The sequence below is a fragment of the Capra hircus genome, chromosome 7, assembly GCF_001704415.2.
Source record: "Capra hircus breed San Clemente chromosome 7, ASM170441v1, whole genome shotgun sequence".
NCBI lineage: Eukaryota > Metazoa > Chordata > Mammalia > Artiodactyla > Bovidae > Capra > Capra hircus.
In genome coordinates, this window is record NC_030814.1 from 8,962,844 (window position 1) to 8,989,941 (window position 27,098).

Genomic DNA, 27,098 nt, shown 5'->3' on the forward strand with positions numbered 1-27,098 from the left:
TTTTCTTCTTGTGCTGTATGCTACAACTGGTTCAGGGCAAAAGTATTTTGAGTTTCCTGCTCCGTGTCAGAATAGCCCTGAAATAATCTAATACTTGATAGAATGAAGCTGTTCTCCATGTTTCTGTAACTTCTGTTAGAGAATGCATCTGGATCCATTCAACCATGTTCAGTGTTTTTAAAATGCCAAATGAGAGCTTGAGAAGAGCCCCTTGAGAACAGAGAGATGACATTTGCCGAGCTCTGCTAATATCAACTCAGGAAGAAGAATATATCTGGCAACACATTTATCCTGATAAACATGATGATAGGAAAATTTTTGTTTAAGCAGTGGCAGCATGTATTTACTGCTACATCTATATACGGGCTGTCAGCTCGCATAAAACAGGCCATAACAGAAGACAGTTGCAGGGAGTAGGTTATGTAATGAGATCAAGCCAATGGTCTGGCATCCAACTGTAATTCTACTAACAGTGAGGGCAGTCTGCTTATCCATCCAAGTCAAGGAGATATATATATATATATATATGGTCACTGTTCATGAAATTACATTGTTACCCCCCTCAGCTGTTCAATGAGCCACTAGAAAGTAGAATAAAATGTATAAAAAATGGGAGGAAAAGGAGAAGGGGCTCAGGCTATAGAATTGTTGGCTGCATAACTCAAGATTTTTATGCAGGTAAATTTCCTAAATAGAAAAAGACCACAGAGTCTTGGGCTATTCAGAAATAAATACGCTGTTCTAAGTTTATGATGCTCACAAAACCCTATAGTATCGTAACTCTTATTCTCACAAATATAGGACACTAGTCTTTAGAACAGCCTGAAAATATCATTCAAATGAAGGAGCTATCAAAAACTACTGAAGCAGAGATTCCACATGTGTAAGGTTGTAGATTTTCAATCGCTTTAGTTTCACAATTTGACATTATTAAGGCTAATATATAGGTGCCTACCAGCATAGCTACCATTAGGAATCTATCAGCATTTCCATTATAAACCCCATTTTTCAGGGGTTAATAACTTGGTCATAAAAATTCACTGCAGGCAGAAATCAAGTCTTGAAGGAAAATCTCTTTCTTGAATCCCAACAGGAGAATTTGCTCATGTTTCTGATGCAAAGGCATCGGAGACCAGAAGAGGGACACTATGCATAAACTTCCATTTCCGAAAACTTAGCGTCAGTCCTGGCGCTGTCGGATGTGGTGATATGTGCTGGTACTTTGATTGTTGGCTTGCTTTTTCTTCTCTCCTCAGCCTCTCTTCTACTTACTCCCTTTTCTTTTTTGTATCTCGGTCCTAAGTGGAAGTTGATCCTTCTAAAATGATTATGTTGTCGCCACGCGATCTGGGAAACAAACTCTCAGAAGGACAATGCAGATAGTGGAGTGCAGTTTATCACACTGGCGGGCCCAAGGCAGAGTCTCCTCTTAGCCAAGGACCCCGACCAGCATTTATGAAAATCTTTTCTACCCCATGTGTACGTGTCTGAACCCACCACTCCAAATTCCTTGAGACTTACATAAACCAAGGAAAAACAATCCCAATAACCCCATCATTCACGCGCTATGTGCTCATGTGCTCAAATAGTCAAACGATTAGCCAACAATCAATAAACCCGATGTTACACTCGATAGATACAGAAACATTTACGGCCTGTCTGGAGGAAGGGGTGACTAGTGTATGGTTTCTCTTAGGCGATGAGTAACCTAGATATGCTCTTCAAGGTTCCCCTGTCTGGAGGGGTCTTATCCTTCTGTTGTTGTTTTCATTGGCACTAAACACAGAGTTCAGAGTCCATTGGAAAGGTGGTGAACAGGCCTAAGATAGAGTCCAGGCCCTATGAATTCCTTCTTCAACTAACATGTAGAGTTTTCTCAGTGGAGAAAGAACAAGGAAGTCAGAGTTTATATAGATTTATCAGAAAATAAGCTCCAAACCACTTTTCTTTCTGGTTCCCTATAATCTTTTTAGCACTGGAATGTTCTTCATGGAAACACTGTAACGTTACCTCAAGTAGGAAAAGCTGTAAGGTCTTACTTTGCGGCTAGGGGAGAAAATTGATCTGTTATCTCAAAACCTTTTTGACTACCCAGCAAAATATTTATCAACTCTTTCTACATTCGGGCTTCCCAGGTGGCACAGTGGTAAAGAATCTGCCTGCCAACGCAGGAGACACTGGGGGTTTTGATCCCTGTATCGGGAAGATCCCCTGGAGGAAGAAATGGCAACCCACTCCTGTATTCTTGCCTGGAGAATCCCACGGACAGAGGAACCTGGCTCTGCATTTAACAAATGCATGGTAACTACAAAAGGGCGTCATATTAATATAGTGAAACTCGTAAGAAATTAAACAATTCAGTATTTTCGTATTGCCTGATATCTTTTAGATCTGGCTTAATTTCTTTTAGGGTCTAACTCTGGGCATATTCTGACAGCCAAAGGCTAGACTACTTTTAGACCAAATTATTTTCCTGCAGTTATGCACAGCTAAAAGTCGTTCTTCTCTTTTCCTGGGAGAAAAATAGTCAATAGTCGTTGTAGACCGCCAAACTATTCAAAATGTTGTAGACCTGCTTTCCATGAAGGCTTAAAGTCAATGAATAGAGAGGAAAATCTCTCAGATTTAACTGTGAGAAGTCAGGGCAGGAGAACTCCAACCTTCTGTGCTATTTTAGCGATTTTGGTGGAGGCGTTAAGAAATTGCTGGCATGTACTGATTTCTAGAAGGATAAACATTCTCATTTCCAACCCAAAGGTTTCCATTGGTGTACACAAAATTTTGACTTGTGTGTTCCTACTGTCTCCTCTCTCTAGGGCTTAGCCCTGACTTATAAGAGGTGTTTTTTTTTTTTTTTTTTTTTCATATCTGATGCTTTTGTGCCTCACCTAGACACTTCCTGGTTAACCTGGCAAGGCTCCCTTGAGTTTCAGACACTGAGGGATCGCGTGTGCCTTGCTGCCCCCTACTGGTGACCAGGGACTGTTGGAATCGGGCCTTCAAGAAGACAAATCTTAAGATCTTTGAAGTTAATGCCAATATTTGAGAGGTACTTCCTATGGAATTGTTTTATAAAGTTTTAAAAAAATTATATAAACATCATGGAGTGATTTTATTTATAATTAGTGGCTTTGTTTTTTAATGTTTAACTTGGTTTTCTTCATAATTTATAAGGAATTTCTTCAAGTCATGATCTTTTTCTGAAACTGTCACTGCAAAGCCAAGTTTTCTACCAGAATTGCACAAAGGTTTTCTTTCTTGCACAAAGGTTTTCTTTCTTGTACATTGAAACCAAGAAATTGATTTCTCATGGCTTTGAATGCAGTTCTTTCTTGAAATTGAAAACATACCTTTTGGATTTGCATATTGCTTTCTCAAAACGGGTTTCTCTTTTGTCTTGTTTTCATGATGTATCAAGTCTATTGGGGAGGCCAGAAAAAGATACCACAGACTGGGTGGTTTAAACACAGAAATTTATTCTCATCGTTCTGGAGGCTGGAAGTCTTGGTCAGGGTCCGACAGGGTCGATTTCTGATGAGACTTCTCTTCCCGGCTTGACGTCCTTAACTGGCAGAAGGAGAGCGTTCTGGTACTTTCCTCTTCTAAGGTGGGCACTGTTGGCTTGTGACTTCATCCTGTGGCCTCAGCTAACTGCTCTCACCTCACAGGCCCTTTCTCCAAATACAGTTACACAGGGGGTTAGGGCTTCAGGTAAGAATTTAGAGATGGGGGACACAGACAGCAAAATGCTGATATGTGAATTTTAATTATCCAACTTTGTAAGTTAGTCGATCAAATTATTACTATTTTTTAAAAATCACATACCATGGGCTGAGAATACGTGGGAATGGGGTTGGTATTAAAATAATAAAGCATGATCTTCACTATGGTGAAGTGATAGCACAGCTAAGAAAAAAGAATTAATATCAGACAATAAAAGTGCAAAGTACTAAATTATCATGCTGTCTTTAATTACAAAAGAAATTGTAAGTGTGAGCCGAAAAACCAGGGACAGCTTCTAAGGAGAAACTGTATTTAGCCTCCTACTGAAGGATGACTTCAGTTCAGTTCAGTTCATTCACTCAGCCGTAGCCGATTCTTTGTGACCCCATGGACCGCAGCACGCCAGGCTTCCCTGTCCATCACCAACTCCTGGAGTTCACTCAAACTCACGTCGGTGATGCCATCCAACTGTTTCATCCTCTCTCATCCCCTTCTCCTCCTGCCTTCAATCTTTCCCAGCATAAAGGATGACTCAGTTCAGTTCAGTTCAGTCACTCAGTCATGCCCAACTCTTTGCGACCCCATGAATGGATTTTATTAAACTTCAGTGGAAGGGTGAAGGGAAGAGTATTTTAACACAAGGATGGCACTGGCTTCAGAATGTATACAAAATAGATAACACCATTTAAGGAGCCTGGCCTGTAAGAGAGGACATTTAAAGGCCTTCTGCAATAAAATGTAACTGTTTAATATTCCCTGAGTATTCATAGAGTGCTGGTTTGGAATATATCAATACATGACATGGTTTTTGTTCTTTGAAAGTTTGCAATCAGAGACCATAAATACTCAAGCCTGACAGCTCAGTGCTTTCAGAATTTGCTTAAGTCACCTGATATATTTTTTAACCAGGCTACTGCTCTTGATGAAAGCAATGGGTTATGTATCTGGGGCTGAAGCATGCCACAGAGTCACTGATGTGAGGCTTACAACAAAACTCTTCCTTCCTTTGATTCTTTCTTTATTTGACTGCCTGGTGAGCCCAGGACAATTTCAGAGTATCCAGTAGAGACACTAAACACTGCAGAGGGTGAAGGGTTGGAAACGCTGATTGATTTGAAAACCTTGCTGTCTAATACTTTCTCTGGCCTCTCTGTGCATTTGACTCAATAGTTCATTTATTTATTCCTCCAAGTATAGGGAAAACAAGCCTGAAAACACCAGTTCTTAACACTAAATTATGAATGTTAAACACGCACACAGCTCTCTACCTACCAGCAACACCCATGGGCAGAATCTATCATGCTGTGGACACTGACATATTTCTAACTCTACCATCTCTGATCATATACATACCCTGGGTTGATCAGGAAAAACAGAAAGTATCACCATGATCAAAATACGTCTATAATTTAAACTGGATTTTCTATCACCATCAGCCAAAACTTTTTTTTTTTTTTAAGTTGTGCTGTAAATCAAGTCTCTTTTTGCAGGATCTAGTATGAAGGAAAAATTGTTTGGTTGAAACTTGTCTTCAAATTTACCTCTAACTCCAAAATCGTTTTCCTTCCTCTGTGGACCCTGTTCCCAGCCCAGGTTCCCACATTTCTCTTGTGTTCTCACTTCTGTTCTCCCCCATTAATCACAGGAAAGTATCTGCTATCAGTCACATGAAACCTGGTATGAATTTAAGTCATGGTGTTGTTCTCTCTCTTCGGGGGATTTATAATTTTGGAGTCATCTGTAGTTCTGGAATAAATGCCTTTGTCTCCTGCAAAATAAGATTTAGGCATGAGCATAGTTAAGTATTTTTGGAGTTGAGGACTTTCTGTTACTGTTGAAATCACGAAATGAGCTAGTAGTCAACTGTATTGAGAAGATGGGTATCGAAATTGTAAAAGTATCTCGAAGTTAGGGACTTATGTAAAATGAAAGGTCAGAATTACAATTAAGGGACATACCACTGAAGTATTTTGGAAATGAGAAAAGGAAACTAACATTTATTGGGTATTGTATGCCAGGAAATGTGCCGGGCATCCTCACACTTCTTTAGCGCATTTACAGCTGCCAAGCAGTTTTGTAAACTCTTCACCTCATTTTACCATCAAAGAAACAAAGTTCTGGAGGTTAAGTAAGTTTCACACATATCCTGCCGCTAGCAAAAAAATGGAGCCATGTCTCTCTGGCTTCAAAGTCCATTATCTTGGTGTGGGAAAGAGAAAAGTTGTCAAAGTACATGACATTTAAACATGTGATTTATTTTGCTCTGTTAAAAATTTGCTTTGAACATTTTGAATTAAACTTCTTTAATCACAGGATGGTATGTACTTTGCACATCCCATCTTGCTAGTTTTTAGTATGCAGAGCCAAGATGAATTGCCTTAAAATTTTTTTCAATTTATTTCTGCAATCAGAAACTGTCAATATAAGAGGATAGTGAAACTACAGTGCAGGAATTACAAGGTTGTCCAAGAACCGCCTCATATAGAGTTGACAGATGTTACTGTCTAACAAATCTTCAGATATGAATATTTCTGTACTAATTGAAAGTAAACCAGCCAAAGTTAAGCTGCACAATCATATAGGTGGAATAATCATATATCAGGAACCCAAAACTGAGACACATCAGCAGACTGAATATTTAAAGTTCTGGCTATTACATTATAGCTAGAATATATGGTTAGTTTAATAAGGGTTAGGTGGAGAAGGAGATGGCAGCCCATTCCAGTACTCTTGCCTGGGGCATTCCATGGACAGAGGAGCCTGGCGGGCTACAGTCCATGGGGTCGCAGAGAGTCGGACACGACTGAGTGACTTACGCTTAATAAGGGTTAGGAGGCTAATTGTGCATTTTTCTTCAATCAAATTTTCAATCGTAGGTTCATTTGAGAATGTGTTTTAATGCTTTACTGAATGAATCTACCCACTTAAAAAGGTTTTTTTTGAGAAATAAAGAAAAAAGTGGTAAATAGAAACTATTACTAAAGTCATGTTTACGAAGCAAGGTGAGGTTTAAGAGGTGGCACTGAATCAGTGTGAATAATAACAATAAAGGTTCCTAACTTAAAAATGTGAGATTTTTTAGGTATATGCTTTGGAGTGCATTATTAATTGGAAATATTAGTCTACCAAAGCAACAATAAGTATATTTTAACTCTTTATCTAATATGAAGATTATATCGGCTCTTTGCTTTTCCTGTTTTCCCTGCAGTTACATGTCCTTGAGTAATCCTCCCTGCTTGTAACTGTCACGACCAGAGATTGAATAGGAAAGTGAAAGAGTATATGAATTCCTCAGGGTTTCCCCTGTCTGTGCATGTGTTAGTGGAGAGAAAAGAAGTTGAAAAAGGTACGTAATGTGGTACTTAGATTTTCTAAGGGTTCATTCATAGAAGGTTGATATTCCCAATTTGGCATAAATAAAATAGAGGCTCTGACAATGAAATTTAAAAAACTGATCCATGGTACAATAAAAGTTGGTTTTGTAAAAATGTATTTCATTTTAAAAAGTAGACTTTGTCTGATTTGAAAGTGCCCAGGTCACTTTAAAGAGAATCTTTAGTGGTCTATGGAAAGTAATGTTTATAACAGCTTGAAACTCAAAGGAAAGGGAACTCGGGTAGAAGCACGTTCAATAATTTCCAAGGTAACACAAATGCGTACTGTGTATGCTTCTTTCATCTCATTTCTTACTGCCACCGACTTTCAAGGAAGAAAATAATATATTCTGCATGGGAAAAAAGCGCAGAGAAGGCAGTGCAAGAAAGACGCACTTTAAGAACTAATCGAAGTGCTGATGTGCTCAGTCACTCAGTCGTGTCTGACTCTTGTGACCCCTTGGACTGTCGCCCACCAGGCTCCTCTGTCCATGGGATTCTCCAAGCAAGAACACGGGAGTGGGCTGCCACTTCCTTCTCCAGAAGTGCTCACGAGGCAAGTTAATCTTTTTGCCAATAACTCATGTACAGGTAGGTTGAAAGGATTTTCAACCGTCCTCTGAAGACACTCCCCCTCCCCAAACTGGGATACATTTACTGAGAAAACCAGGATTGTTCTGGCATTTTAAAAACATTACATTTTATGTGAGTAATTTTTTGCTTAGTAGAGTCGAGAAAAATCAGGATTCATTAGGCACTAGGTAGTCACTTTAAAAGTGGTTGTGAGGAGGACGCTTTGATAGTTTCCATGGCCAGTAGAATGTAAATAGGTTGAAATGGGGAGGAAGCAGTCTGCGTGCAGAGTCAGCTCAAAACTCCCCTGAGCTGCGGTGCAGATGGTGAGGATTGGATGGCTGAGATACTGACAGAGAGAGAATTTTCACCAGGACCAAAAGAGATAGGGACAGGGCTGACTTGGAAAGCTGCTGTGGCAAAGTCAGGGATAAGAAGCCAGATCCCTGGGGTGGGTATCTGATCACGAAGCAGAGAACAGCGTGTCACTAGGAATCTGATCAGGACTGAATAACTTCTGGTGCTTTACTTACAAAGTGCCTCTTGCAGCCCTGGATCATGGTACTCTTGAGTGAACCACTGAGAAGTCTCAGTACAAAATACAAAATATATTTTTCAAAGGAAGAAAAAACTGAAAACAATCTTCGCCAAGTATATAGGTAAAAATGGTCTATAGCTTTTTGCTTGTTTACTGGTAAAATTATTTTCCATACTTTTAAAATTTTTGCTCATTTTTCCTTTTCAAATTGAACTTGATGCCTTAATTTTAGTAAATGTAATTTACCTCCTGTTTATATGTAAAGCAGGGAGCTGATGATTTGGAGACGGGCTTTGAAGAAATAAAAGAAATGACAAATCCTTGTTCTTAAAACCATATACTGGGTGGAGAACAGTTTGTACAGAATAATGTGAAGGAAGTAAGGAAAGAATGGGGACTGGGAAAATTGGACAGTTACATGTTAAAAAAAATGAAATTAGAACACCCCCTAACACCATATACAAAAATAAATGATGTAATGATCAAAGACCTAATTAAGCCTGGACACTAAAATTCTTAGAGGAAAAACATAGGCAGAACACTCTTTTTATGTTAATTATAGCAATATCTTTTTGGATCTACTTTCTAGTGAATGAAATAATAAATGAATGAAGATAAATGAAATTAAAAAAAAACAAATGAGACCTAACTAAACATAAAATCTTCTGCGCAGCAAAGGAAACCATAAACAAAATAAAAAGACAAACCACAGAATGGGACAAATATTTGCAAATGAAGCTACCAACAAGGGATTAATCTCCAAAATATACAAACAGCTTATGCAACTCTGTGTCAAAAAAAAGCAAACAACCCACTAAAAAAACGGGCAGAAGACCTAAATAGACATTTCACCAAAGAAGACATACAGATGGCCAAAAAGTACACGAAAATATGCTCAACATCATTAATTATCAGAGAAGTGAAAATCAAAACTACAGTGAAGTATCACCTCATCCTGGTCAGAATAGCCATCATCAAAAATCACCAAGTGATAAATTCTGGAGAGGGTGTGGATGAAAGGTGGTTCTCCTACACTGTTGGGGGGAATGTAAATTGGAGCAACCACCATGGAAAACAGTATGGAGGTTTCAGATATAACTACCACCTGGGCCAGCAATTCCACTCCTGGGCATGTATCTCGAGAAAGCCATAATCTGAAAGGATGTCTGCACTCAAGTGTCAACTGAAGCATTGTTTGCAATATCTGAGACACAGAAGCAACCTAAATTTCCATCGACAGAGGGATGGATAAGGAAGATGTGGTCCAGATATATACAGTGGAATATTACTCAGCCATGAAAAAGAATGAAGTACCGCATTTGCAGAAACGTGAGTGGACCTAAATTTTATCATACTAGGTGAAGTAAACCAGACAGAGAAAGACAAACATTGCATAATATCAGTTATATGCGGAATCTAAAAAGCAGTACAAATGGACTTATTTGCAAAACATAAATAGAGTCACGGATGTAGAAAACAAGCTTTTAGGTTCCAGCTGGGGAAGGGCGGGAGGATAAACTTTTAGATTGGGATTGACATGTACACACTGCTATATATAAAACAGGCGACTAATAAGGGCCTACTGTATAGCTCAGGGAACTCTGCTCAATGTTCTGCAATGCGCTATATGGGAAAAGATTCCATGAAGAGTGGGTATATGTGTATGTATACCTGGTTCACTTTGCTGTACAGCAGAAACTAACACCATATTGTAAATAAACTATCCTCCAATAGAAGTTTTTAAAAAGAAAGAAATGGGGAAAGAAGGGAGAGTGTTCATGAAGACACACTGCAGAGCAGCTCTCTTTTGGGGTCTAAGCAGCAGCACGGGCTAGTGGAACTGGCACACCTCCTTTGAATTCTGTCCCAGGGGTCAGTGTTGAAGAAGTATGTCTGGATCTGGGGGTGGAAAGAGCAGGACAGACGGCCAATCTGTGAAGCCCTCTGGGATTCAGTGAATGCTTCATAACATGGTTTACCTGCTGGCTCATGAGCTGGCAATGGCAAGAAGATTTCAGGCTTCACTTCCAACGAGATAAGGCATGGTTCTGTTCAAAGTGGATATTCCCGAGGCCACTGGCTGAAGGTCTTTTCATTTTAGGGAAAGCAACATATAAAGTAGAGGAGACATTTTGCCCTGTGTTATACCCTCCCTCTGGGCGTTGACAGTGTGCCCAGCCTTCAGCAGGGAGAATCAAGTTTTTCTTTTTTTCTCCTGCAGTCCTTGATTAATGAGCAGGACCATTCATCCCATTCACAACCATGTTAGTGACTTTCTCAAGGGCTCTCAACTGGAGAAGTCAGCAGATGGCTGGGAAATACCCACCTGCTGTTTACAGTCAGTCTGAGGCTTGTTAAGCTGATTCTTCCAGGAATCTCATGTGGAAAAGAGTAGCTTCCATGCTACTTTATGCACATTTTCAAAAACGCCTTTTTGCTCTTGGTTCAACTATCAAACGGTTGAATGGCTTAAGCAAAATATTTTGCAGGTCTCTCTGAGATAAAAGGGATTGGACACTTATGTGAAGACAGAAAAATTGCATGTCAGGTTTTGTAGTGACAGCATGGACATGAGGCTTAGTTTATCTGCTAAAACCTGGAAGTTAATCCATCTATCAGTCATTCTTTGAATTAAGAATTGGGTAGTGGAGAAAGCACTTAAATTCTTCTCTTGGACATATCATTTCTTTATCACCAGTGTGATTCTGGGTTTTCCAATGAATTATAGTTTCCTTTAATCTACAAAATGGGCATTATAAATAGCAAGCCAGCTCACTTCCCTGGGTGTTACAAGGACCTAAAAAGAATGCATAAATGAAAGAATTTGCAGTTTAAATATGATACAGGTGTGAAGACTTCCTGCCAGTAAGTATGTGCAGATCACCTGTGATGTTACTGATACAGCTCTAGGTTTTTAGAAGATACAGAAGAGGCAAGAGGTGTGTCTCCTGTGCTCCGCATCTACACGCTTCAGATAATGGAGAGCAGCATGAGGTGGAACCTAAGTCAAGATGTAAGGGGGCTGATGGAAAAGAATTACCACCCGAGCTTAGAGAAGTTTGAGGTGAGCAAGGGTTAACATCCAGACTGACAGCATTATGAAAGAGGTAGGCCCTCAGTTGCACTTTGGAACAGGGAAGTGGGTGAAAGAGAGGGCTCATTTTACAAGAAGCAGAAAAGGACTTAAAATTCTAAGTGCAACCTTTTCCAAAAAATGTCCTTTGCCTACTCTGCTCACTGTTAAGCTCCTTATTTATAACTTAACCCTTTCTAAGCCCTAGGAATTATTTTCTAACCCTTCCGAATGGAGCTGGACCATTCTGTTCCCTAGTGGTTCCTATCCTCAAAGGATACAGGTTTGTATCATTGAAAGTATCTCATTGTGTCAAAACATTAATGCGAATGCAGTTTTAAAGATGAGACAGACCTAGATTCTACACTCAGGTTTACGGCTAGCTGGCTTTCTGACTTAGGGCAAATCGTTTCCCCTTTACCAGTTGAGCAGATCTTTCATCCGCAACCTGGAAGTGATACTAACAGCCTTCTGAGCAGTGAGTCCTGCGTGTAGGAAACACTGCAGAAGTGATGTCCACTGTTGATTTTGTGGATCTGTGTTGCCCTTCTTGGATGACGGGGAGCTCTCATGATGCGTTTTTTTTGTTTGTTTGGTTTTTTGTTTTTTGTTTTTTTTTTTTAAGATTCTAGTACCTAGTCTGGGGCCAGAGTCCCTGGCAAATATTTGAACCAAAATGAGCATTCAAGATGAAGCAGGTGTTTTACAACACGGCAGCAGTGGAGACTCAGAAATGGAGATAATCTGTGTGGAAGGTAGTAGAAGTGGCAGTGGGAGGGAAGAGGTTACAAAAACAGCTCCTCTGATCTGATGAGCGGAAAGACTTGCACAGGAGCATAAGCTGTGCTGGGTGGGTTGATGCAACACAGTAGAGAAGGACCAGGAATCTGGGTTTGATGTGGGTAATAAGGAATTATAGTTTATTGAGGAGTGATAAAAACTGTCAGGCTAATAGATTAAGACTTCATGATCCAATAAGCAAATTATTTTTAAATTTATTTTTTAATTGGAGGAACATTCCTTTACCATGTTGTGTTGGTTTCTGCCACCCAGCAACATAAATCAGCCTTAGTTACACATATATCACTTTCTCTTGGGTCTCCCTGCGCCGCCCCCCTGCCCCCCACATTGCACCCTTTCCTAGGTTATCACAGAGGACCAAATAAAAGATATATCACTATGACCATTTATGACTATACTTTGTTGCCTTCTTAGTCTATTGTAAGAGAAACAAGTCAATATTCTTTGTCTTTTCTGAGTTCTTAAAGCAAAAAGAATGTTTCATACTTATTACAGCTGTGTGGTGAGGCTCCTTCAGATCTGTGAAAATGCTCCTTTCTGAAGACATTGAAGGATGTCTTAAGGATAATGATTTATGACTCTAAAACACCCATCAATCTTTGAGGAATGAACAAACCAGTAATAGAGCCTTATGTTGCCGTGGTTCTTTGCATGGAAATTCTATGAAAGTCAGTAGGAGTTCGGTGGAATGATGAAGGGAAGCATATGGCCCTCGATCTGAACTAAATTAATAGCAGTATGAAAACACAGTTAAATAGTGATAATCTCCCTTGTTATCCAGCTTTGTTCCTTTTCCAGACAACCTCATGGTGTATAGTTAACCACCGAAAGATACTCGTAAAATGAGGAGAGCTGACCTGCGAACAGGAACCAGGTGGCATTATCTTTTGAAACAAGCCGAAGAGGCAGTGGTTTGGGGCCCCCTTGCTCAGGACTGCCGTGGAGTCATTTAGTGATCAAAAAAGAGCAGAAACCCGGCGATGCTTTAGGCACTCCGTCTGGCTCGGTCCCACACTGTTGCCATAGTCACCCATCTCCTAGCAACGATGAATAGCATTTTCAGGTCTCTAAAAGTGACAGAGCACGCGAGTGAAAAATATAAATGTAATCCCAGTAGGCTAGTAATCTAAAAGGTTATCTTATGGCTAGAGTTCACTGTGAAGATCTATATGAATCTTTGGTTTCATGAGCCGCTCTTCTGTGATGGGATTTGATAGGAAAATGCCTTGGCTCAAATTGAGGCAGCACAAAAGCTTGCTATTAAATATAAAGACTACAGATGTCATTACAAAGGACATGATAAAGGGAGGCCTATTTTAAAAGGTGGGAAACACTATTATCAGTTTGAATAACCTGGCAGTCATCATCTAGAACTCTGGGTAGAAGGGGCTGAGGTGGGGAAAAACCCTGGCCTTCTGTCTGGGAAGAAGGAATATTGCATGCTAACATATTCAGGCTCAAACGATCTATTAGCAGCCTTTGCAATGAGCAATGAGTCTCAATTGAGGTCACTAATCAGAAGCAGTAAGGAAGCCGAAATAAAGACAGAAGGAAAAGGCTACATGCGTCCTGCTTGTCCTTGAGGCAAAGTGAAAAACACACTATGTGATTCTACTTAGAGAATATTTAGCTGTTTATTTCTAAATGTTTGTACCATATTTCAAATAATCTTTATTTAAATAGTCTACCAAAAGAAGCCCATTGAGATACCAGTCTTGTTTTTTTTTCAATGTTATAGCCTTGAATCCAAATAAACCTTGTGATTACACCGACCCTTGTGCATAAAATGAGAATGCAGAAGAGCTCAGACAGCCACAGAGATGTTAGTAACAAAGAAATCGATGCAGATTTTCATCTTTAAGGGCCATTTTGTGTATTATTTGCATCATCTATATCCCCTGACCCATTTCTCCGTTAGGAAGAATACATGTCTTTCCTGATTTTGTATCAGCACCTATGCGTTTGGTAAATGCCAACGAAAGATGCACACGGTGGGAAGTAGATTCAGGAATGTCACTGAGAGATGTCACTTGAGGGGAAATGGAGCCCTGAAACACTGTTGTCTCCAAGATGAAATAAATAATCCCCACACCTAGGCAGGCCACTATAATGTGTTTACACATTACATGCAGAGCCCAGTTTAGCTGTGCTAACTGTTTGGTGAAGAGAAAATCCTCCTGAAATTAAATAATTAAAGAAGATAGGTGAGTGCTGATTTTGTGAAATAAACAGAGATTGAGGGAAGAAGAAAAACCAGCAGGACTCAGCATGAAACAGATTAATTCATGTTGGAGATTTACTCTCCTGAAGAAATTAAATTGCCCACTTCCTAATCAGTACAGTTCTTGGCATGCCATTTCTTTCTCTTTCTGTCTAAATTTGTTTCATGTTAGAGCTCCTTCATTTTTCTTCCCACTATTTTTAATATTACAGTTTGAAGCTCCAGTTCTCTGCGTGGTTCTGTGAAGTTTGACACTCATTTAGTTTCTTTACTATTTATTTGTTTAGGGAAAGAAAATTTTTCCCCAATCATCTCATTGTTTATTTCGTTTACCTCTGCTCCAGAGGAGATAGGGAGGCGTCATAGTTACTTCGTCTCTTCTGCATTATACTGATTTAGTGACTCAAGGGATAAAAATGTTTTCATTATGCTAATTTGGAGTCACTCGAGGAAAACTATGTCTCAGGGTCCATTCACAATATATGGCAGCTCAATGTAAATACAGATTACTGGGTTCTTTCCCTGTTCTTCTCCTCCTGGAGCAAAAGGACAAAAAAAAAAAAAAAAAAAGAAAAAAAGAAAAAAAAAAAGAGCACAAACTGTTGTTCTTCCAGTTAATTCTGCACACAGAGAAAGATGTCAACACACATTAAAGCTGAAACCACATTTGAGAAGACACGCAGAACTTTGCAAATGCCATTGCTGTTTGTAGAGCTTTGAGCTGGAGGGGATATCATATGTTTTTCAATCTGTTTTTAACTCTTCTGCTGTCTTAAAATAAACCGTGTAATTCTTGTTCTTGGCCTTAGAATGTGAGTTGTGCCATCAGACTATTTTGATCCACTTGCTAGAATGTTTCAGGGACGAATGACTCTTGGTTCCTGTAAAAACTGTTGTCGTGGCACTTTACCTAATGGAAGTCACTGTGTCTTCTGGAAGGCCAACGTGTAGGGGAGGACAGCTATGCACAGAAGCCCTGGATGACAGCTGGTGCTTGTAAGACTGTGTCCGAATCCTATCTCCCTTACGGGCACAGTTGGCTGGTGGGAAAATTCCACTGGCACCACCTGCATAGCAACTTTGATTTCAAACGGTGAGACCAGATTTCTAAAAGTAAGGTGCTGGAATATGGTCATACCTTAGAGTTGAAGCCAATATTACAGTTTGCTCTCTAACTTACGTATGTGGAAGTAGCTTTTGTGATGACTAACATGTCCAAGCAGTCTTGTTCTGCCTGATATATCTGGAGGTGACTGATTTATGTAAAGGCTTGTGTATGGTACTGATACCTCTGAGGCATTAATTATAGCTTATAACCATCAGAAGATGAAACAGCTGCCATGAATATCTAAACAGCTGGGTTATTGGAAGATATTCAAAACACTCAAGGCAAGAAAGACGCTTATTTTTGGCACTTAGTGGAAATTGAGTCTGTTGTGGCCACTGTGATTTGAATGTGTTTTAATATTGGAAAAGATCATTCCCTTGGCACGGGGTGGCTGGTGGGAGGTATCCCCTGAGGGGTGAGTGAGGAGTGGTGATTTAGGAAATGTCCATCAGAAAGGACTTGGTCAGCTACTGGTCTTTGGAATGCCAGATCCTTCTGTTCTGAAAACGGAGCTTGAAATAAGATCAAATAGAGGACTAGCTTCAGAAGAAGAGATAGCTGTATGTATGTCTGCTGAGACAATGTGTTCGGTATCTATGACCCACGGACTCTAATGAAGCCACCCTTGATACCGGCTAGAACAAAAGGTGAAGGATGGAGTGCGCCTCAGTGCTTAATTCAGTTAGAATTAAGTTAGTAGCTATAACAAGTAGACTCCTAAATCGTGTTTAACAATAGAAACCTGATTCTCCTTCTCATAATGGTCCATTGCAGATGGTTCAGGTAGGCGAGATTCTTTCCTCCACATAATGATTCTGAAACACAGGCGCCTTTCATCTCGTAGCTCTTCCATCAGCAGGGAACTCAGACTTTTCTGATTCAGCCAGTGAAAGGAGAGTTTTGAAAGGATGAAGCAGAAAGTGCACCTACTGCTTATGTTGCTTGGTTCCAGAGTCATACTCACCACTTTTCTTCACACGCCATTAGAGGCTGGAGTCACACAACCTCATCAAGATGCAGAAAGGAATGGGAAGTATTGCCCAGTGACGAACCAACACCACGCAGAGGGAAGCTTAAATCTTGGTGGACAGCCAACTGGCAAATGTGTCTCAGAATAGTCGGAAAGGGAAGGGCTCTGGGTCTCAAATGGGCACGTGCTTTATTACAAATGTGTGAAGGGCAAGGACAAGGACAATACATGCAAGTATGTCGTGCGGCAGATAGAATACATTCAAGTTTTATCCTAGAAGAGATATAAGGAATCAAATTCTAAAAGAGACTAAGATTCCATAAAAATGTTTATTCAATGCAAAGTTTCATAAACCAAATAGCTATATCAGACAGGACCAGAAAGGTTCTAGGGCTGCGGGTAGGGGGAAGGTATCAATGTATGAGACAGCAATTCGTGATCTTTGGCGGGATAATCTAAAAAGGGAAAGGTGTTTCGTTTTGAATGGTGTCTGGCTTTGAGTACTCGATGCAGTTTCCCTCACATTTCTGCTAAATATTATTAGAGACTAGAAGAAGGTGTAGGGGCTTCCCTGGTGGCTCAGACTGCAAAAAATCCACCTGCAATGTGGGAGACCTGGGTTCCATCCCTGGGTTGGAAAGATCCCCTGGAGGAGGGCATGGCAACCCACTCCAGTATTCTTGCCTGGAGAATCCATCCCCATGGACAGAGGAGCCTTGTGGGCTATAGTCATGGGGTCGCAAAGAGCTGGACATGATTGAGGGGCTACGCACACACGGCACAGAAGGTATAGCTTGCTACTGAAAGCTAAGATTGCCAGAAAACTTAATGTCAAAATCCCAGACAGGTTTTTACCAAGTAGGAAGAAGGCAAAGCTGTATCGAGAAAAAATAGTTAAGTTACACATTTATTCTGGCCTCTACCCACAAGAAAGTTGTTCAGGTACCCCTGTAAGGTGTGAATTCTGCTTTTTGAGGTATTGTGAATGCTTGTCCCTGCTTCATCTTTTCATTCAGAAAGAGAGAAAGGAACTAAGAGTGACATTGGAAACTGGTTGATTAAAAAATAAAAAAAAAGTGGAGCATAAGAAGAAAGAGCTTTGGCAGCAATCCACACTGGATGCTGGTATTTTTACAAATTTTTTAAATCAGAAAACCAGGCAGGAGAGGTGGTGGAAAATTCCACTTTGATGTGGGAAAGATGCATTATAGAGAGGCCTGTAAGGCACAAGAAATGAGCTAAACATGTGTGTGTCCAAATGCTCTCCTACTGCAGATCTGAGACAGGAGTGCAGCCAGTATTCCTGGCCTCCTTATAGGTAGACAGTTGCCCTGATTAAATTCCCCTTTGTTAAAATATGAGAAGGAGGATTGTAGGGAAAGAGAGGTTTACTATAGAATTACTGGGCCGCGAGTGAGTGTGTGAAGTCGCTCAGTTGTGTCCGACTCTTGTGACCCCATGGACTGTAGCCCACCAGGCTCCTCTGTCCATGGGATTCTCCAGGCCAAGAATACTGTAGTGGGTTGCCATTTCCTTCTCCAGGGGATCTTCCCGACCCAAGGATTGAACCCGGGTCTCCCACATTGGAGGCAGACGCTTTACCGTTTGAGCCTCCCGGAAGTCCAAAACACTGGGCTGTGGGCTAAGCCAATGTGTACACGTTCAGTTTTAGTAAATATTACCTGGCCATGAATGAGATTCCAGCTGCTCTATATTCTTGTCAACTGTTGGCATTTTCTGAATTTTTGATTTTAACCATTCTGTACAATGGGTAGTAGTGTTTCATTGCAGTTTGGATTTGCTTGCCCCTGATAGCTAATGAAACAGAGCATGCCTGATGAGTTAATAGGGTCATCTCTAAGAGACCAGGGAACCAGCTAAGGGAATATCTCATTCAGTGGAAGTTAAATATTTATCAACTGGTAAGACACAGAATTGGTTAATCAGAATGATCGCTGGCTCGGAGTAATGAAGTAAGGTCGTGTAAGCCCTGTCTGTGCCGGGCACTAACCTAGTCTGTGCCATGCACTGACCTTGCCAGGTTTGAGTGGTCCTGGAGGAGGCCTGGGTTGGTTGGGGACTTAGGAGGAGGAACTCCAGTCAGGTTCACAGAACAGCAGCTATCTGCAACCCAGGAAGATCATTCCATATAAATCAACTGCGTGTCCAAAATGGTTCAGTCTAGTGTCAGAATATCAGCCATGTCTCATCCTAAGGGAACAGAGAATCAGATTCACAAGACTAATGAAATGGAAGGTGAAGAGAAAAGTAATTTTGAGTATAGTGGTAATTATTTCATTGTGTCTGAGTACAAGGTGGGGAGGTTTGAAGTGAAGACTGGTAGATCTTAAAACTGGAAAAATTATAATTTTTTTTACTAAAAACTCTTTAAGATGTTGAGGAAGAAGAATTATAACTTCTATACAACAGACTGGTTCCAAATAGGAAAAGGAGTACGTCAAGGCTGTATATTGTCACCCTGCTTATTTAACTTCTATGCAGAGTACATCATGAGAAATGCCGGGCTGGAAGAAACACAAGCTGGAATCAAGATTAACGGGAGAAATATCAATAACCAGAGATATGCAGACGACACCACCTTATGGTAGAAAGTGAAGAGGAACTAAAAAGCCTCTTGATGAAAGTGAAAGAGGAGAGTGAAAAAGTTGGCTTAAAGCTCAACATTCAGAAGACAAAGATCATGGCATCTGGTCCCATCACTTCATGGCAAATATATGGGAAACGGTAGAAACAGGTCAGACTTTATTTTTTTGGGCTCCAAAATCACTGCAGATAGTGACTGCAGCCATGAAATTAAAAGACACTTACTCCTTGGAAGAAAAGTTATGATCACCTAGATAGCATATTCAAAAGCAGAGACATTACTTTGCTGACTAAGGTTCGTCTAGTCAAGACTATGGTTTTTCCAGTAGTCATGTATGGATGTGAGAGTTGGACTGTGAAGAAGGCTGAGCGCCAAAGAACTGATGCTTTTGAACTGTGGTGTTGGAGAAGACTCTTGAGAGTCCCTTGGACTGCAAGGAGATCCAACCAGTCCATTCTGAAGGAGATCAACCCTGGGATTTCTTTGGAAGGAATGATGCTAAAGCTGAAGGTCCAGTACTTTGGCCACCTCATGCGAAGAGTTGGCTCATTGGAAGAGACTTTGATGCTGGGAGGGATTGGGGGCAAGAGGAGAAGGGGACGACCAAGGATGAGATGGCTGGATGGCATCACGGACTCGATGGATGTGAGTCTGAGTGAACTCCAGGAGTTGGTGATGGACAGGGAGGCCTGGCGTGCTGCGATTCATGGGGTCACAAAGAGTCGGACATGACTGAGCGACTGAACTGAACTGATACACCCTTTATGGAAGGCATAGCTGGAAGGAGATAATTTACTCCCAATTTAGTTTTGACATCTTGGATCCATGACTTTGTACTCCACAAGGAGATGCTGGTGCTCAGTGAATAGTGGTAACAGAACAGAAAAAAATTCACATATACTCTGTTACAGCTCAACAGAATGGTTCTGGAGCACACATGAGGAACTCCTCATGAATTTCAGGGCTAATTCACTTCAGTTCAGTCACTCAGTCGTGTCTGACTCTTTGCTCCCCCATGAATTGCAGCATGCCAGGTCTCCCTGTCCATCACCAGCTCCCAGAGTCCACCCAAACCCATGTCTATTGAGTCGGTGATGCCATCCAACCATCTCATCTTCTGTCGTCCCCTTCTCCTCCTGCCCTCAATCTTTCCCAGCATCAGGGTCTTTTCCAATGAGCCAGCTCTTCACATCAGGTGGCCGAAGTATTGGAGTTTCAGCTTCAACATCAGTCCTTCGAACGAACACCCAGGACTGATCTCCTTTAAGATGGACTGGTTGGATCTCCTTGCAGTCCAAGGGACTCTCAAGAGTCTTCTCCCACACCACAGTTCAAAAGCATCAACTCTTCAGTGCTCAGCTTTCTTCACAGTCCAACTCTCACATCCATACATGACCACTGGAAAAACCATAGCCTTGACTAGACGGACCTTTGTTGACAAAGTAATGTCTCTGCTTTTTAATATGCTGTCTAGGTTGGTCGTAACTTTCCTTCCAAGGAGTAAGTGTCTTTTAATTTCATGGCTGCAGTCACCATCTGCAGTGATTTTGGAGCCCCCAAAATAAAGTTAGCCACTGTTTCCTCGTCTATTTTCCATGAAGTGATGGGACCAGATGCCATGATCTTAGTTTTCTGAATGTTGAGCTTTAAGCCAACTTTTTCACTCTCTTTCACTTTCATCAAAAGGCTCTTTTTAATTGAAAGAGACACATGTATCCCAATGTTCATCGCAGCACTGTTTATAATAGCTAGGACATGGAAACAACCTAGATGTCCATCAGCAGATGAATGGATAAGAAAGCTGTGGTACATATACACAATGGAGTATTACTCAGCCGTAAAAAAGAATTCATTTGAATCAGTTCTGATGAGATGGATGAAACTGGAGCCGATTATACAGAGTGAAGTAAGCCAGAAAGAAAAACACCAATACAGTATACTAACACATATATATGGAATTTAGGAAGATGGCAATGACGACCCTGTATGCAAGACAGGGAAAGAGACACAGATGTGTATAATGGACTTTGGACTCAGAGGGAGAGGGAGAGGGTGGGATGATTTGGGAGAATGACATTCTAACATGTATACTATCATGTAAGAATTGAATCGCCAGTCTATGTCTGATGCAGGATACAGCATGCTTGGAGCTGGTGCATGGGGATGACCCAGAGAGATGTTATGGGGAGGGAGGTGGGAGGGGGGTTCATGTTTGGGAACGCATGTAAGAATTAAAGATTTTAAAATTTAAAAAATAAATTAAAAAAAAAAAAGGCTCTTTAGTTCTCTTCACTTTCTGCCGTAAGGGTGGTGTCATCTGTATATCTGAGATTATTGATATTTTTCCTGGCAATCTTGATTGCAGCTTGTGCTTCATCCAGCCTGGCATTTCTCATGATGTCCTTTGCACATAAGTTAAAGAAGCAGGGTGACAATATACACCCTTGACGTATACCATTTCCTATTTGGAACCAGTCTGTTTTTCCATGTCCAATCCTAACTGTTGCTTCCTGACCTGCATATGGATTTCTCAAGAGGCAGGTCAGGTGGTCTAGTATTCCCTTCTCTTTCAGAATTTTCCACAGTTTATTGTGATCCACACAGCCAAAGGCTTTGGTGAAGTCAATAAAGCAGAAATAGATGTTTTTCTGGAAGTCTCTTGCTTTTTTGATGATCCAGCGGATGTTGGCAATTTGATCTATGATTCCTCTCCCAATTTAATGAGAAGGCTGGAGGACTTTCACAAGCAGGTCAAGAAAAGAACTAGGGCTAACCTTTATTTATTTATTTTAAAATTGTGGTTAAAAGTAACATAAAACTTACCGTTTTAACTGTTTTAAGTGTACATTTTAGTGACATTAGGTGCATTCACATTGTTGTGTAGCCGTCACCACAATCTATCCCAAGAAATTTTTTCTCTTCCCAAATTAAACCCTGTGCCAGTTAAAGACTAGTTCCCCTCTCCCCCTTTCCTTTAGCTCTTACCAATCACCATTCTCCTTTCAGTTTCTGTGAGTTTGACAACTCTAGGTATCTCATCAAAGTGGAATCCTGCAGTATTTATCTTTTTGTGCCTTGCTTATTTCACATAAGGTCTTTAAGTTTTGTTCATGTTGTAGCAGGTGTCAGAATTTCATTCCTTTTTAAGGCTGAATAAAATCCCATTGTATATATATACCACATTGGTTTACCCATCCATTCATTAATGGACACCTGGGTTGTTTCTAGCTTTTGCCTATTGTAAATAAATCAGCTATGAACATTGATTTACAAATACCTGTTTGAGTTAGGGCTACTCTTTGATAACTTAGCAATACAGTGCTGAGACAGTGGCCTCTGTAAGTGGATGCAGGTCCTTCTTGGGACCTTGTCATCACTTTCTCTCCACATCTATAATACAATAAAAATTGCTACCTTTTCTAAGTGGTTACTATCTATTTTGTTTAATACTGTTTTAAGTATGTTACCTGTATTATGCTGTTTAAAGCTCAAACAAATCCACAAAGCAGGTAAAATATTTAAATTTACATATGTTACATATTTAGATAATCTTATGTTTTCACAGGGAGGGTTTTGCCCATGGTCCCATGCTGTTAATAGTATGTGCCTGAGTGTGCTGACCTTTACTTAGGGTTTAGAGGTGGTGTAAATCTAAGGTAGACTTCAAGCCCAAGTCACATGCTCTGTATCCTGGTATCATTAGTGTTGTTCCCTCAACAGCAGTCCTCAATAATAAGATAAAATTTTGTCTTCCACTCTATCAGTTTTCTCTTTTGAATAGTATCTTTAGGGCCAGGATTGGAGATCCATGAATCTACTGGTCAAACATCATCAAATACCGTTTCTCCTGTGAAAAGTATCTTTAGGAACCCAGGGCAGGGGTTGGATAGCTGGGAACCTGCTGGTCAAATATCATCAAATATTGTCAAAAACTTTATCATAATCCTCAGGAGATTGCTTGACTCCATAGGTTCCTGCCAATGGGAGACAACTGTGGAAAATAAGCACAGATGCCAAACTTCTCGCCCACAACCCCTGGAACCAGATGTGCTTCAGAATTGAAAAAAAATTTTCTTTTCATGTTGAAAATAAATTCTGTAAAATCCCCAGACTGTGGGAATTATGCATCATATAAAATTCAAATTTTCATGTTTCCAACAACAAAATATATGAATATTCATACTAAATGAGATAAATTAAGGTTATAAATAGCTTATGTCATTTCCAGCTGGGTTTTGTTGCCAATAAATTTTGATGCCAAATAATAAATGTATCTTTAGGTTTTCAGAGCTTTTAGAATTGTGTCATTAAAATAAAGGCTTATGGGACTGTAACCTGAAATAAGCGTGGCCTGAGCCTGTCTTCCCAAAAGTCACACGTGCTCCACCCAGCAGGCCAGCTAAACCAGGACCCGTGGCAGATTCAGATTTCCTGGGCTCTGAAACTTAATTTGATTGGACCACATATAAGGAAAAGAATATAAAATTTCAAATAGAAAATTAGATATGAAAATGAATGTTTATTTAAAATGATAAATCACAACAATTTACAGTAAAAAGCAGATAATGAATATCATAAGTATTTCCCTCTGACTTATGATTTTGGTTTCTACTGGGATACCTTCTCCTTGACACATTTGAATTTTGTAATGCTCAGTAATTCTGAAAAAAGAGCAAAAGGAATCTGAAATTAAGGGATACAAAGAGCAAGTTAAATGTACTCTAGAATTACTGCTATGTTTAATGGGCTGCATAATTGTGTAATCAAATTACTCTTACATAATACACATTGAATAAATACATGTGGGTGCTTGGTCATAGAAATACTTTTTCTTCAGGGCATTTTCTTCCCTTGGTAGCATTTTTTGTATGTCATTTCATCTGGAACCTCTGGTCTTCATCAAGACAGTGCATTTCATATACTATGATGTGACCTAGAGTTGGACACGACTGAGCGACTGAACTGAACTGAACTGAATGGAATTAATCAAGCATGTGACTTTACATACAGCTATATTTGTTTTTTATATTACTACTTTCAGTTTGTGCCCTATAAACTTAGACATTCCGAGAACTTCTTTTTTGGACCGTAAAATATCCATTTTTAATTGTAGATGCTGTATTGTTGTTTACATTTGCGACAGGAGCAAACCAGCTTTGAACATCATTGATGAAAACTGGTTCCCATTATTACAATTATTATTATTATCACAATTCTGCAAGTCTGATGATTAGAAGAATTTCTGTCTGTAGATTTTTCAAACCTCACTTATCCACTACTAACATACATAAATCACAATAAAAACTTTGGCCCTGTACCTTCCTGCAGATAAACCATCATTTAGCCATTCCTAGAAGACATTCCTGCATCAGCGTGACTGTATATCCTGATGCAAATCACAAACCGATGTATATACAGAAGTCACTGCAAGCCATACTGAACCCATATTAAACGACTTTGCACCTCAAATTTCCTTTAGCCGAATCTCAAAAAGCTCATGGCTACTCCAGTGCTGCCAAACACATAGGACAGTGTAATGAAGAAGAAGCTGGAGCAGAAAGGGATAACAGTATTAATTGGCTGCAGTTAAAATCACTTATTTTGCAAATTTTCAAATGCACCAAGTCATAAAACTGCCTCACTAAAGCCTCTCTAGGCCAAGAAAGTGCCCACAAAATGAAGGGTTCTGAAGGTTAAGCTTCACTGTCATTTAGTTGCTCAGTCATGTCCAACTCTTTTGTGACCTCATGGACTGTAGGTTCCTCTGTCCACAGGATTTTCCGGACAAGGTTACTGGAGTGGGTTGCCGTTTCCTCCTGCAGGGGATATTTTCGACCCAGGTATCAAACCCATGTCTCCCCATTTCCTGCATGGCAGGCAGATTCTTTACTGGGGAAGCCCCTAAGCTTCATTAGCGTCACAAAAACCTTTCTGTCTTTCACTGCTGTCTCTCACTTAAACTGTAGGCCCCTGCTGGAGTCTGAAGTCCAGGTTTGCAGTTCGTATCTGAACACCCCAGTTTTCTCAGGTAATGAGAAATGTGGAGTTGGAGTTGGATAAATTCTTTACAGCTATTCAGAGCTAAAACAGGTTAAAAGAGCCCACCCAAAGCTTACTGCCAGACCCCACACAAAGCTCTTCGTTGGGAAGCAATAGGGGATACTGGGAAAACTATGGCATTAAGCGAATGTTGATAGAGGCTGAATCCTGCATGCTACTTTACTATTTATCTACCTTTGGACCTCAGTTTCTCATTTGTAAAGAATGCTACTGACCTCATAGGGTTGTTGTGAATGCATGTTAAGTGTTTAGCATTGTCATTGGCAAGTATCAGGCATTCAGTAAGTGCTAATGAACTGAGCGACTAAGCACAGCACCACACAAGTGCTAATGAAATGTAAGTAGAAGGAAAGGGTCCAGGACAAGTCCTGGGACTCTTGGTAGTCCCTTGAACTGCAAGGAGATCCAACCAGTCCATCCTGAAGGAAATCAGTCCTGAATATCCATTGGAAGGACTGATGCTGAAGCTGAAGCTCCAATACTTTGGCCACTTGATGCAAAGAATTGACTCCTTTGAAAAGACCCTGATGCTGAAATTCTTTGTTGTCTCTAAAGCAATCTTTTTATTTCTTCCCCCTCCATGCATACCCCCTCCTCAGCAATTCTGCAGTATTAGTTGTTAAGATCAGAATGACTCCATTTGGAATATTGCTGAATATCTTGCAATCTGTCTAAATTCATGACTTGATTTTCTGGCAAAATGTGAGGGCAGCCTGGCTATAACATCTGTTACTCCTTTAATGGCCAGGACTGATTCAACTAATTTTAGTTTGGTTAACTTTTCCTAAATTTATCCGGTTTAGAATTACTTCAAGGTATGGGTTGTTTCATTGATGACGAAAATGAAATTAGTTTTTCCTACATAATGGCTTTTTAGAGGCAGACCTTTGAGTGGAGAAGAATATAAAAAACATGAACCCAGATATGGAAAATTTCTTTGTTATTTTTTTAAACTGACCATAATCCCTTCTCTTGATTGCCTTGGTAAGTTGGGTAATATTGTAAGATTCTTCACCTGCAGAAAGTGTCAGTCAATTCCATGTAGCTGTCAGCTCCCAGGCAAAGCTCCCTGACAGGCACAACACAGTTCCACTTACCCTCAATGCAGCAGGCCTGTGGTACCCAATTTTGGCACTGTAATAACTGATGGAGAGCTGTCAGCAAAGGTCTGGCATGTAGAAGTGAGGTACATAGGTACAGAGTCTGGGCTTGAGACAGGAGGGGTGATTTCCTCATACCTCACTGGGAATCTTTCAAGTGAATTTTACAGCATATTCATTGATAATTTACACATCCATTTATTCACTAAATAAATATCTCATGCGCTTTCTGTGTGTTAGTATATAAACAAGTATTATGCATGAACACTCACCCTTTAGTGACTTCATTCTGAATTGAGAACCCATGTTTCCTATAACTGTTCAATATTAAAATTTATAATCCCTCTCCAAAACACTCACGGATTTAAATCTGGAATTAAGTTTGAAAGATTACCCTTCCGTTCTCTCTTAGTCTTGATTTTCTTCTTCCAGCTAATATGGTTGGTAATGAATCTCAAGTCTATATTCTCAAACTTAAAATAAGCTGGAGATGAATCAGTGTGTATGCAGAGAGGTCTTCAAAAATTGTGAGGATGGCAGGTAAGGGAGAAAAGTCAAATGATGATGCTTGTATTTAACACAGTTGAAAAGACTGGGAAATCATTAGGGAAGATTCCTGTCCTCAGATTTCTAGGTAAGTCAGACTGTGCCTTGGTTACGGGTAAGGTAATTGCTCTAGATGATCAGAGCTTTGCCCTGTGCATTGTAGCATTTAGAGCTATGAATTGCTTCAGTAAGCCTAAGTAGTAAAGAAAATCGTTATAGGGAAACAAACTTTTGGCAACTGAAATCAAGTGATCACATTGGTTTGAGGAATGGATAATCAAGAAAAGAGGAATTAAATTGGTTTTGGACTTATACTTGCTGTCTGAGAAACGTTCCCCAATTATGAATTTTTTTTCTAATCCCTTCCACATCCCTTTGCTTCTTCATGAATTCTGGTCTCACTGTC